Raw genomic sequence first — 15,321 nt, 5'->3', positions numbered from 1 at the left:
TCACAAGGGACCACCACTTCTTCATTTCCAACTCCCTAAATGCCGCTGCCACTATTGACATTAGCATCCAAGAGATTAATTTGCTGCAATCATCGTCAGCTGGTCTTAACCACTTGGGAAGGGGGGGTCGCTCAATGTTGTCTCTGCTGATTCTACGCCCCAGCGACCTCTGCCGATACTACACCCCCGACCTCTGCCGGTATTACACCCCCGACCTCTACCGATACTACACCCCCGACCTCTGCCGATACTACACCCCCGACCTCTGCCGATACTACACCCCCGACCTCTGCCGATACTACACCCCCGACCTCTACCGATACTACACCCCCAACCTCTGCCGATACTACGCCCCCGACCTCTACCGATACTACACCCCCGACCTCTACCGATACTACACCCCCGACCTCTACCGATACTACACCCCCGACCTCTGCCGATACTACACCCCCGACCTCTACCGATACTACACCCCCGACCTCTACCGATACTACACCCCCGACCTCTGCCGATACTACACCCCCGACCTCTACCGATACTACACCCCCGACCTCTGCCGAAACTACACCCCCGACCTCTGCCGATACTACACCCCAACCTCTGCCGGTATTACACCCCCGACCTCTACCGATACTACACCCCCGACCTCTGCCGATACTACATTCCCGACCTCTGCCGATACTACGCCCCCGACCTCTGCCGATACTACACCCCGACCTCTGCCGATACTACACTCCCGACCTCTGCCGATACTACGCCCCCGACCTCTGCCGATACTACACCCCGACCTCTGCCGATACTACATTCCCGACCTCTACCGATACTACACCCCCGACCTCTGCCGATACTACACCCCCGACCTCTGCCGATACTACACCCCCGACCTCTACCGATACTACACCCCCGACCTCTGCCGGTATTACACCCCCGACCTCTACCGATACTACACCCCCGACCTCTACCGATACTACACCCCCGACCTCTGCCGATACTACACCCCCGACCTCTACCGATACTACACCCCCGACCTCTGCCGATACTACACCCCCGACCTCTACCGATACTACACCCCCGACCTCTGCCGATACTACACCCCCGACCTCTACCGATACTACGCCCCCGACCTCTGCCGATACTACGCCCCCGACCTCTGCCGATACTACACCCCCGACCTCTGCCGATACTACACCCCCGACCTCTGCCGATACTACACCCCCGACCTCTACCGATACTACACCCCCGACCTCTGCCGATACTACACCCCGACCTCTGCCGGTATTACACCCCCGACCTCTACCGATACTACACCCCCGACCTCTGCCGATACTACACCCCCGACCTCTACTGATACTGCGCCCCCAACCTTTGCTGATACTACGCCCCCGACCTCTGCTGATACCATGCCCCAACCTCTACTGATTTTCCACCCCGACCTCTGCTGATACTACGCCCCTGACCTCTGCTCATACTACACCTCTGAGGGATTTAGATTTAGCCCAGAGGGCAGGAGGGGAGTGACCCAAAGTAGATAATGGCTAGTGTACGCCCATGTGTTCTGTCTCTCTGTTATACAAGTGGTCCAATTCAACAGTGAGGGCCACGCTGAGTAATGTGCTGGGAAGGAGCTAGGAGCGAGCTGAGAGCCCATGCCCCCTGTGGCCCAGCGCACCCATGATCTAACATCACCCGATAATTGACATATATTCTGCTTATATCCTTTGTCCTACCACTATCTGTATTTGCATATCTGACCATTGTGTATTGTCTATCGTGCCCTTAAGGCGATTAAATATATAATTTAAAGGGACACTGTCACCTGAATTTGGAGGGAACAATCTTCAGCCATGGAGCGGGGTTTTTGGGTGTTTGATTCACCCTTTCCTTACCCGCTGGCTGCATGCTGGCTGCAATATTGGATTGAAGTTCATTCTCTGTCCTCCATAGTACACGCCTGCGCTGTGCAAGATTGCCTTGTGCAGGCATGTACTACGGAGGACAGAGAATGAACTTCAATCCAATATTGCAGCCAGCATGCAGCCATCGGGTAAGGAAAGGGTGAATCAAACACCCAAAAACCCCGCTCCATGGCTGAAGATTGTTCCCTCCAAATTCAGGTGACAGTGTCCCTTTAACCTAGGGCTGCTCTTTTATCTCGATCCACGAATCCACACATCCGTATTCTTGGCTGAACTTTCCATGCTACCGGGGCTGGTTTCTGGCCAACAATCAATGTTACTACGAATTTTCCCCCCAAAAAATTCAGATTCTGGTTCTTATTTTATTTTTTTGATATTTGATACAAGCAAATTTGCCAAAATGGGAGCCAGAAGACTGGGAGGTCTCTAAAAACAACAACATCGTCTCCTCCCCTCTCCTCTGCCATTTCCTCACGTGTCTCGCTGCCACAACTTTCTGCCCGGTGCTCGGCTCACTCTTCTTCTTGCCCCATGCAGTCACGTGGGGCGAAACGCACATCACTGACGTTCCTTGCGCCCTTTTGACCAAGTGGGGTTTAGTAATTCCTGGAAAACGCAAGACCAAAGAGCATCGGGGCAGAGAGCTACGGCAGTGGGACAAATGAGGGGAGTATAATATTTTATGGATTTTTTTTTTTTTTTAGAAAAAACCTTCTCTGCACATTCGAATTTTCACCAAATTTATCCAAAATTACTAGAATTTTCCCTTCCGAATTTGGCAAATTTTGGGAGATTCAATCAACTTTATTAATCGCTAAAAGTGTTATTCATGTTGCACGTAAAAAATAAATAAATAAATAGCCGAAATTTAAAGTGCAAAAAAAAAAAAAAAAAATAGTGGAATATTTTTTTTTATCCGGTAAGGCCGGGATATTTTCACAAAAGAGAGATTTGTGAGTCGTGAAGTTTCATATGGTCACATGTTCCTCCCGGTAAAGATGCTGGACGTGATATCTTTGCGTCCAGGAGACTTCTGACTTCTCTAATGTATCAGTATGGGTTTATTCCTCCACGGTTTCCCTTGTCGTATTTTCTTTCCTATCTACAGCCTGTTTTTTTTTCTGCCCTCCCCGAGAACATAGATGCTTTCACTACTGTCCACACTATGATCTGCCATGAACAACCCATCCTGTTCCATGGAGCTATCTCTAACAGTGTCGGAAGGAAGATGGAGAGCAGAGAGAAGTAGAGCAATTATTTAAAAGACTATTTCAAACGTTTTTTTTTTTAAATTTAGGAAATGAATAGAAAAAAAATATTCAAAGGTGTCCAGAGCCAGTAAGTCGTGTGAATAGTCAGTATCCTGAATGTGGTAAAAGAACAGGAGACTAAAAGTGTGTTGTCCACTCATGGGTCCGATGCCATATTCTTGTGCGGAGAGTTGGATCGTGGGTACATTTACTAGTAAGGCTGAGTCCAGACATCCATCTATCACGGTCCGAGCACTGACTACTGTCGGGTCTCATGACCCAAACTTGAAAGCTGTTTTCACTTTCCTGACCGGGCCAATTTTTACAATTCTGACCACTGTCACTTTACGAGGTTATAGCTCTGGAACGCTTCAACGGATCCCGGTGATTCTGAGTTTGTTTTCTCATGACGTATTGTACTTTATGATAGTGGTAACATTTCTTCAATATGACCTGTGTTTATTTCAGAAAAAAAATCAGAAATTCAGCAAAAACGTTGAAAATTGACATTTTCAAACCTTTTTTTAATTTTTATGCCATTAAATCAGTCATATCGTCCAAGTTATAGTTAATAACTATCATTTCCCACATGTCTACTTTACATAAGCACTATTTTTGAATCATGATTTTTTGTTTTGTTAGGACTTTATAAGGCTGGGGTCACATTGCGTTTTGGTCAGAGCGCTAACGGACAGCGTTGCACGGCGAAATTAACGCCATGCAACGCGTCCGTTAGCGCTCCCATTGCCCGCAATGTACCAGCGCATTGCTAGCGCGTGTCATTTTCGGCACGCGCTAGCGACGCGCCGGTCTTTTGTAGCGCGCCTCGGACGCTGCTTGCAGCGTCCGCGGCGCGCCCGAGGTCCGTTCCCCGCTCTCGCAGATCGGGGATCTGCGAGAGCGGGGACGTTAACGCGACCCCGAAACGCGACCCTTTAAAAACATTGCGTTAGCGCAATCCGCTAGCGCTAGCGCTAAACGGATTGCACTAACGCAATGTGACCCTAGCCTAAGGGTTAAAAGTTGACCAGCGATTTCTCATTTTTACAACAAAATTTAAAAAAAACTTTGACTTTGAGGGGCCTATATAACAGAAAATACCCCAAAGTGACACCATTCTAAAAACTGCACCCCTCAAGGTGCTCAAAACCACGTTGAAGAAGTTTATTAACCCTTCCAGCAATTAATGGAAAATGGAAGGAAAAAATTAACATTTCCCTTATTTTTTTTTTTTCACAAAAATTTTCACTTAGACCCATTTTTTTTTTTTTTTACGTTTACAAGGGTAACGGGATAAAATGGACCACAAAATCTGTTGTGCAATTTTTCTTGAGCACACCGACACCCCATATATAGGGGGGAACTACTGTTTGGGCGCATGGCTGGGCTTGGAAGGAAAAGAGCACAGAATTTTAGACTATTGGGCAGTGAAGAAAAAATAATTACATTTTTATCACCAAGATTGTGTGTTAGCCCCACAATTTTACATTTTTATACTGGGAAATGGGTAAAAATGACACCATAATTTGTCCCACAATTTCTGCTGAATGTGTAAGTGCCCCATATGTGTCTGTACAGTGGTGCTTAGCCACACAGCGAGACTCGGGAGGGACAGAGCGATATTTGCCTCCTGGGGCGCAGATTTTCAGTTTGCGGAATACAGAGCCTCTAAATGCTAGATATGCAGAATCTCCTGTCAAGTGACCCCCTTTGGAAATTAGACTAACAGTAGTAGATGTTGCTGAGTAAAAATTGCAATCTGCCATTGTAGTGACCAGTACATTGTAGTGGTCAGCCAGTGCTTCTGGAGACACGCACCCGTAAATTAGGTGGGCTCTCATCACTACGGAAATGCCAAACATGTGGTTTAGACACACTGGGACTTAGAAGAGAGGGGGCATTTGGATTTGGGAGCACAGAATTTGGAGAATTTCTTTTGGGAGCTGAGGAGCCATTTCACTTTTTCAGGGCCTTTGTGCTATTAGTAACGTGGAAGCCCCATATATATATATATCTGTTAACAGATGAGGGGCCTGAGTGAGGACTTGCTTTTTTTCAATGTTTGGGATCACATTTATCCTGCGCGCTACGCTGAGCACTTACTTTGGGGTTTCCATCTACCGTATATGAAGCGCCCCCAGACGCAGGGCCACGGGGTACTCGGTACCGCTCCTCTCTGTCTCGGTGCTGAGGTTGTCACGGTGGCTGGACCCGGTCCGTGACCCTGCTAAGGGGCGTCCAATGAAAGGGTGATGAAAGTTTGTCAAGGGTTCGTGACGCCACCTGTGGTATTCAGTCAGGGTGACCGACGCTGCTTAGGGGTCCGCTGGGGTGATGGAATAGCAGCTGGATGGAATACCTTCCCACAGGTGAAGTGTATCCCCAGGGCTTCCCAGTAATGTAGGTGGCGATGATGTGAGGGGCAGTTAATAACGAGGACACAGGGTTGCAGTCTCTTTACCTTTTTACTGAAGGCTTCAGGATCCTCAATCCAGAGCACTGCTAACAGGGCTGTCTGAGACCGGCCGGTCCGAAGGCACATCCAGAGTTCCCTTTTCAGGTGGAAATCAGTGCCTACCAACTAGCGCCTGTGTGTTATAGTGCTTCCCTGCTGAGCATTCGGGATAGTCCTCACAACTTTCATATTCGTTCGTTCTCTCTCCGTCCCCCAGTTTATCTGGCTAGGACGCACCCGTTTGACGGGAAGGCCTGGAGTTATTCTGGGACCCTAGAGACGCCCCTCTCCCACAATTGCCCTCTATGTCTTCTTAGGTGATGTAAGGTAGACAGCCAACTTATAATCAACTGTCCTGCCGCTGTTTGAATTAATGCTTGAAGTCTGTTACTTCCTCGGCGTTCCGGCCACCGGCTACGCGCCTCAGTAAGATGTTGCCGATCTCGGGGCACGACTCCTACTGGTTATCTCCTTGTGCTGTGATCTCATTTCTCACTTCTCCACAATATCCTTCGCTTCGTGTCCTTCCTTAGGATGCCGCCGCAAGGTAGTGCAGGCGCGGCTCCGTAACAATCTGTCCTTTCTGCTAGGTACCTGCCAGGAACCCACCCCTGAGAGGTCCTCCCTGGAGCTCTCCCGGGCTGCGTTCTCACTAACTTCCTGTCCAACCCCCATTTTTACCAGAGTGTGAGGAGTGGCCTAATACATAGTGCCTTTTGCTCCCCCTGGTGGCCGGAGTGTGAAGTGTAGTGTGTGACTGTGATACCTGGTCAGGTGAACTCCTTTAGTGCAATCAGACATAACATCACTCCCCTTAGTGGCAGAGCGACATTACTGCAACGACCAGGACTCTGGGGCGCTGCATATATACTTGAGTATAAGCCGAGATTTTCGGCCCATTTTTTTGGGCTGAAAGTCCCCCTCTCAGCTTATACTCGAGTCATACCCAGGGGTCGGCAGGGGAGGGGGAGCGGGGGCTGTCTAATTATACTCACCTGCTCCTGGCGCGGTCCTGCATAGGCAGCATCAATAGTAAAAAGCTGGTAACACAGGGTTAATGGCAGCATTAACGGACTGCTAAAACGCTATGTGGGCGTTGACTGGAGGGGAATATGGAGGGGCCAATTCGCAGCCGGACTGTGCCTGTCGCTGATTGGTCGCGCCCAGCCGGCCGCGACCAATCAGCGACGCGGGATTTCCGTGACCGACAGACAGATAAACAGACAAATAGAAGGAAGTCGACCTTAGACGATTATATAGATAGAGGCATGTGGTTTATAATGTTCCGAGAAAACTTCTACATTCTCTTCTCATCATTCTCAGCAGGTGGAAACCTGCACAGTTTTCCTTATTAAATATCTATTTAATGCTTTTGATCAGGTAAACTACGTGAATATAACCTTGTCAAGTGACTCAATATAACAAAACTATATCTACTATAATACTGCCCCTATGTACAAGAATATGACTACTATAATACTGCCCCTATGTACAAGAATATAACTACTATAATACTGCTCCTATGTACAAGAATATAACTACTATAATACTGCCCCCTATATACAGGAATATAACTACTATAATACTGCCCCCTGTGTACAAGAATATAACTACGATAATACTGCTCCTATGTACAAGAATATAACTACTATAATATTGCTCCTATGTACAAGAATATAACTACTATAATACTGCTCCTATGTACAAGAATATAACTACTATAATACTGCTCCTATGTACAAGAATATAACTACTATAATACTGCCCCCTGTGTACAAGAATATAACTACTATAATACAGCTCCTGTGTACAAGAATATAACTACTATAATACTGCCCCTATGTACAAGAATATAATTACCATAATACTGCCCCCTGTGTACAAGAATATAACTACTATAATACTGCCCCTATGTACAAGAATATAACTACTATAATATTGCTCCTATGTACAAGAATATAACTACTATAATACTGCCCCTATGTACAAGAATATAACTACTGTAATACTGCCCCTATGTACAAGAATATTACTACTATAATACTGCTCCTATGTACAAGAATATAACTACTATAATACTGCTCCTATGTACAAGAATATAACTACTATAATACTGCCCCTATGTACAAGAATATAACTACTATAATACTGCCCCTATGTACAAGAATATAACTACTATAATACTGCCCCTATATACAAGAATATAACTACTATAATACTGCTCCTATATACAAGAATATAACTACTATAATACTGCTCCTATGTACAAGAATATAACTACTATAATACTGCCCCTATGTACAAGAATATAACTACTATAATACTGCCCCTATGTACAAGAATATAACTACTATAATACTGCCCCTATATACAAGAATATAACTACTATAATATTGCTCCTATGTACAAGAATATAACTACTATAATACCGCTCCTATGTACAAGAATATAACTACTATAATACCGCTCCTATGTACAAGAATATAACTACTATAATACTGCTCCTATGTACAAGAATATAACTACTATAATACTGCCCCTATGTACAAGAATATAACTACTATAATACTGCCCCTATGTACAAGAATATAACTACTATAATACTGCCCCAATATACAAGAATATAACTACTATAATACTGCTCCTATGTACAAGAATATAACTACTATAATACCGCTCCTAAGTACAAGAATATAACTACTATAATACCGCTCCTATGTACAAGAATATAACTACTATAATACTGCCCCTATGTACAAGAATATAACTACTATAATACTGTCCTAAGTACAAGAATATAACTACTATAATACTACTCCTATGTACAAGAATATAACTGCTATAATACTGCTCCTATGTACAAGAATATAACTACTATAATACTGCTCCTATGTACAAGAATATAACTACTATAATACTGCCCCTATGTACAAGAATATAACTACTATAATACTGCCCCCTATGTACAATAATATAAGTACTATAAGGCCATGTTCACACCATCCTTTTTGTAATGCGGAATCGCCGCGATTTTCCCACTGCGGGTCCGCAGCTGTTTTCCATGCAGGGTACATTACAATGTACCCTATGGAAAACAGGAACTGCTGTGCCCACATTGCGGAAAATCGCGAAAAATGCCGCGCTGAATAGCTGCGGTAAAAAAGAAGTACCATGTCACTTCTTTTTGCGGAACTGCAGCGGTTCTGCACCCATTGACCTCCATTGTGAGGTCAAACCCGCAGTAAAACCCGCAGACGAAAAAAATATCTGCGGGTTTTCTGCGGTTTGTGGTGCAGAACCGCTGCAGCAGGAAGTGCGTGGGCGGAGTGTGGCTGCCCCCCCTTGCCCCAATCCCACCCCCCCAGGCTCCGATGCCACCCCCGTGCTCCGATGCCACCCCCCCGTGCTCCGACGCCCCCCCCCCCCCCCGTGCACTAATCTCCCCCCCTTTTACTTACCGGGCCTCCTGGTGTCCGTCCGGCCGTCTTCTCCCTGGGCGCCGCCATCTTCCAAAATGGCGGGCGCATGCGCAGTGCGCCCGCCGAATCTGCCGGCAGGCAGATTCGTTCCAGGCACATTTTGATCACTGTGATAACCTCACAGTGATCAAAATAAAAAAAAGGTAAATGTCCCCCCCCTTTATCACCCCCATAGGTAGTAACAATAATAAAATAAAGAATTTTTTTTTTTCCCCCACTACAGTTAGAACTAGGGTTAGGGGTAGGGTTAGGGTATTTTCAGCCATTTTAACCCTAAAAAAACTTCCTAGAAAACACACAGACTCTGCATAAAAAACTGCACTAAAAAACGCATCAAAAAACGCACCAAAAAACGCACCTGCGTTTTCTGCCAAGAGCTGCGGTTTTTAGTGCAGAAAAAACATCAGGGAAATCAGGAACGTGTGAACATGGCCTAATACTGCTCCTTCTATCTATGAATGATTCCGGATAGAGTATTTTTATAGCTGACATTTCGCTTGTCCTTGTCTGTCACAGTAATTCTATTCGTGCTGTAAAGCTATTATTACTTCTTCCTATGTATTACTGTTCATGTCTATGGTGGCTCTAACAAATCTGAAAAATATTTGTCCTCTGAAGCATAAAGAAGTCTCATAGAAAACGGAATGGATTTGTGTAAATGTTACTGACCTTTGATAAATCAGAAAGATTGTGAAGTATATTGGAAAGGGCTAAAAGACATTCTTCTAAATCCATTTACGTTTTATCCTTTTTTTTTCCAATTACGCCGATGTGTTTATTGATGGAACATTTACGTAGTGTCCTTTTGTGCTTGGAAAGTTGAACACTGATTTTATTTTAATATACTGACATCTCTCTAATAGCTACTGAAATATGTAAAGATTTACAGAAGGGCAAGTCCGAGGGTTAGATTCATCCTTTTGGGGGGAGGTTTAAGTCACTTTTCTTTTTTCCTCTTGTTGTTTTCTATCCTAATTCTTGAAAATGATGAATGTAGTTTGTGAACATTTTGTATAATCAAAATTCGCTGTTTGTTTTCGTTTTTTTTTTTATAGACTTTTTAGCTCAAACAGTTTCATTTTCTTAAATGTCACAAAAAATTGCCGCAAAAATTTCAGGCTTACATGAAATCATTCTATATGTTATCTGGAACACAATAGTGACAATAGATTGTGACCTTTTTAAAAATTCTCAGTTGATGAATTGGCTGAATAAATTTGGAAACCCCACAGAGAAACACGTATGAAATAGAATGTAAAAAAAGTCACAAATTAAAAAACGGGCAAAAAGATACTAAAAACTAGACAAAAAAGTCTCAAATGCTATAACGAATCAGGCCCAATGTCAGTAACCTAAACATGCTGATTTAATAAAAGAAAAAAAAAGTAGAACCATCTATGGAGGAGACGCCACATTGGATACTATAAAGAAAACTCATTGATTTATGCAATACTACACTTTTCCTGTGGGGGCACTGTAGATAAATTCAACAGGAAGTGCCAGCAGCAAGATACATTTCATCAGATTATTACCAGGATCCTTCTAACAAAGGTGGTGAACACTTTGAGAAAAAAAACAACAAAGGTCAGTAAAATTGAGGTTGCCTAGGCTCTAGGGCAGGGGAGGGGAATCTTCTTTTTTTCTTTTTTTTTTTTTTGCCAAGAGCCATTTGGATATTTATACCGTCCTTCGGGGGCCGTGGAAACTCCTCCCACAAAGTACATCCTGACTCTGGCACTGGTGTCAGGACGTAATCTTTCGTTGCATGCCCTTCAGTGTTCAGTAGTGAACATGCATGTGTGTGCTAACAAAGCAAGAAGAAATTAATGAGCTGGTTGTAATCAAAATACACCTCCCTGCCCAAGAATGCGGTCCCTGAGAATCTGCCCGGGGGACTTATAAAAGGTCATCGAGGGCCGTAAATGGCCCTGAGGGCCTGAGGTTCCCCACCCTGCTCTAGGGACTAAGAGCAACTGCAAACTCTGCTCTATAGTTACATCCTAAGTCAGAGGCCTCTCATCTAGCAAAATTAGATCTCTTGCTTTGCACTGATGAGGGGCAAACACCCCGAAACATGTCTGCAAATGGAGAGTCTGGCTTGGTTTCTTACCTTAAGTCAAGTTAAAGGGTTGATAATCCCTTTTAGTTTTGCTAGATCCAATGGGCGGTGCTAGAGTTCATGTGCTTTTCCTATCTAAAGTGTATATTGGCTCCGACCTTACTTGCAAAATTTTATTGCTAGAAATTCCCATATGCTGCCCGTATATTTTTTTGGGGGGGGTTAGTGGATAGATTGTGAAAGTTCCCCCTTTTAAGTAAAGTTAACTTTCCTAACTTTGCTTATAATTTTGCTTCGCTGTCACACGGAACAAACTTTTTGTATTTCCTCCATTATCACATAATTAGTGCAATCTGAAGATGCGGGGGAAAAAAAAGATGTTTCTAGTAAAGTAATTGACCTGATTGCAACTCAAAAGTTCTGCCGTCTCTTGAGTAACCAAATGAATGGCGCAGCTTAATATGCCCAGCGGTAAATGCAATACAACGCAATTACATTGTCCACAGCTCCTGTTCGCACGGATCTTCCCCGCCTACCTGTCATGTATCAATATTTATATACTGTAATTCTGACGCTTCGGAACTAAAATGCAATGAATTTAATGTTAGAGGTTCCGGGGAATTAAGAGACCGGGGCGTCGCTTCCTTTCATCTTCCCCAGCCGGTGTGGCCATTTATGGTTTTTTTTTTAGAATTCGGTGGTTTAAATTATCATATAATGTATCCCTGGCAGTGAAGTCCTACTATCTCAGATCTTCGGATGTTCGGAATGGGGCCGGCTGCGTGAAAGCCTATTGTTATTCTCAGCTTTGATCTGGCTTTTTACTGCAGGTTTGACTGAATTTAATTTGTTTATTCCAATCTCGTCGTCGGCAGAAGGATAGCGCTGAGCAGGGCAAAGAGAGGTACAGTACACTCAGCAGCACATGTACATAGTAGGTTTGGAGATTACAGAATTTGCACACAAAAAAAAGCCTTTTAAAAATGTACTTTAATTTTATTTATTATAACTGTTTCGGAAAAACTATGCTTGAAAGTTCAGAAGATGTTATACACTGCTCAAAAAAATAAAGGGAACACTAAAATCCCACATCCTAGATATCACCGAATGAAATAGTCCAGTTGCAAATCTTTATTAATTATATAGTGGAATCCGTTGAGAACAATAAAACATAAAAATGACCAATGTAAATCAAAATTAATATCCCATAGAGGTCTGGATTTGGAGTGAAAAATCAAATTACAGGCTGATCCAACTTCAGTGGAAATGCCTCAAGACAATGAAATAATGCTCAGTAGTGTCTGTGGCCTCCACGTGCCCAGTGGCATATCCAGGGGAAGGCAGCCGGGGCATGTGCCCTGGGCGCAGCCGACAGGGGGTGCTGTTATGTCTGCTAATGAAAGGTGTAATGAAGGCAATCCAGAGACACAGTGTGCCTAGCGATCAGAGCGCACACAGTGATCTGACAAATACCCAAAAACAAAAGAACGAGCTCTGAGACGTGGAAACTCTGTAGACTGCACACCTGATCCTATCCTAAACACAACTAATAGCGGCTGTGGATTGCGCCTAGCAACTACCTATGCAACTCGGCACAGCCTAAGAAACTAGCTAGCCTGAAGATAGAAAAATAGGCCTGACTTGCCCCCAGAGAAATACCCCAAAGGAAAAGGCAGCCCCCCACATATAATGACTGTGAGTAAGATGAAAAGACAAAACGTAGGGATGAAATAGATTCAGCAAAGTGGGGCCCGATAATCTTAGACAGAGCGAGGATAGTAAAGCGAACTTTGCAGTCTACAAAAAACCCTAAAGCAAAAACCACGCAAAGGGGGCAAAAAAGACCCACCGTGCCGAACTAACGGCACGGCGGTACACCCTTTGCTTCTCAGAGCTACCAGCAAAACAAAAGACAAGCTGGACAGAAAAAAAGCAACAAAATAGCTAAAAAGCACTTAGCTATACAGAGCAGCAGGTCACAGGAACAATCAGGAGAAGCTCAGATCCAACACTGGAACATTGACAAGGAGCAGGGATAGCAGCATCAGGCGGAGTTAAGTAACGAAGCAGTTAACGAGCTCACCAGAACACCTGAGGAAGGAAGCTCAGAAGCAGCAGTAACACTTGTGACCACAGGAGTGAATTCAGCCACAGAATTCACAACAGTACCCCCCACTTGAGGAGGGGTCACCGAACCCTCACCAGAGCCCCCAGGCCGACCAGGATGAGCCGCATGAAAGGCACGAACAAGATCGGGAGCATGAACATCAGAGGCAAAAACCCAGGAATTATCTTCCTGAGCATAACCCTTCCATTTAACCAGATACTGGAGTTTCCGTCTAGAAACACGAGAATCCAAAATCTTCTCCACAATATACTCCAATTCCCCCTCCACCAAAACCGGGGCAGGAGGCTCAACAGATGGAACCATAGGTGCCACGTATCTCCGCAACAACGACCTATGGAATACATTATGTATGGAAAAGGAGTCGGGGAGGGTCAAACGAAAAGACACAGGATTGAGAACCTCAGAAATCCTATACGGACCAATAAAACGAGGTTTAAATTTAGGAGAGGAAACCTTCATAGGAATATGACGAGAAGATAACCAAACCAGATCCCCAACACGAAGTCGGGGACCCACACGGCGTCTGCGATTAGCGAAAAGTTGAGCCTTTTCCTGGGACAAGGTCAAATTGTCCACTACCTGAGTCCAGATCTGCTGCAACCTGTCCACCACAGAATCCACACCAGGACAGTCCGAAGACTCAACCTGTCCTGAAGAGAAACGAGGATGGAACCCAGAATTGCAAAAAAATGGAGAAACCAAGGTAGCCGAGCTGGCCCGATTATTAAGGGCGAACTCAGCCAACAGCAAAAAGGACACCCAATCATCCTGGTCAGCAGAAACAAAACATCTCAGATATGTTTCCAAGGTCTGATTGGTTCGTTCGGTCTGGCCATTAGTCTGAGGATGGAAAGCCGAGGAAAAGGATAGGTCAATGCCCATCCTACCACAAAAGGCTCGCCAAAACCTTGAAACAAACTGGGAACCTCTGTCAGAAACAATATTCTCAGGAATGCCATGCAACCGAACCACATGCTGAAAGAACAAAGGCACCAAATCAGAGGAGGAAGGCAATTTAGCCAAGGGCACCAGATGGACCATTTTAGAAAAGCGATCACAGACCACCCAAATGACTGACATCTTTTGAGAAACGGGAAGGTCAGAAATGAAATCCATCGAAATATGTGTCCAAGGCCTCTTTGGGACCGGCAAGGGCAAAAGCAACCCACTGGCACGAGAACAGCAGGGCTTAGCCCTAGCACAAATCCCACAGGACTGCACAAAAGTACGTACATCCCGTGACCGAGATGGCCACCAGAAGGATCTAGCCACTAACTCTCTGGTACCAAAGATTCCAGGATGACCAGCCAACACCGAACAATGAAGTTCAGAGATAAGTTTATTAGTCCACCTATCAGGGACGAACAGTTTCTCCGCTGGACAACGATCAGGTTTATTCGCCTGAAATTTTTGCAGCACCCGCCGCAAATCAGGGGAGATGGCAGACACAATGACTCCTTCCTTGAGGATACCCGCTGGCTCAGATAAACCCGGAGAGTCGGGCACAAAACTCCTAGACAGAGCATCCGCCTTCACATTTTTAGAGCCCGGAAGGTACGAAATCACAAAGTCGAAGCGGGCAAAAAATAACGACCAACGGGCCTGTCTAGGATTCAAGCGCTTGGCAGACTCGAGATAAGTCAAGTTCTTATGATCAGTCAATACCACCACGCGATGCTTGGCTCCTTCAAGCCAATGGCGCCATTCCTCGAATGCCCACTTCATGGCCAGCAACTCTCGGTTGCCCACATCATAATTACGCTCAGCGGGCGAAAACTTCCTGGAAAAGAAAGCACATGGTTTCATCACTGAGCAATCAGAACCTCTCTGTGACAAAACCGCCCCTGCTCCAATCTCAGAAGCATCAACCTCGACCTGGAACAGAAGAGAAACATCTGGCTGACACAACACAGGGGCAGAACAAAAACGACGCTTCAACTCCTGAAAAGCTTCCACAGCAGCAGAAGACCAATTAACCAAATCAGCACCCTTCTTGGTCAAATCGGTCAATGGTTTGGCAATGCTAGAAAAATT

The sequence above is a fragment of the Ranitomeya imitator genome, chromosome 6, assembly GCF_032444005.1.
Source record: "Ranitomeya imitator isolate aRanImi1 chromosome 6, aRanImi1.pri, whole genome shotgun sequence".
NCBI classification, from domain to species: Eukaryota; Metazoa; Chordata; class Amphibia; order Anura; family Dendrobatidae; genus Ranitomeya; species Ranitomeya imitator.
This window is presented reverse-complemented; position numbering follows the sequence as displayed.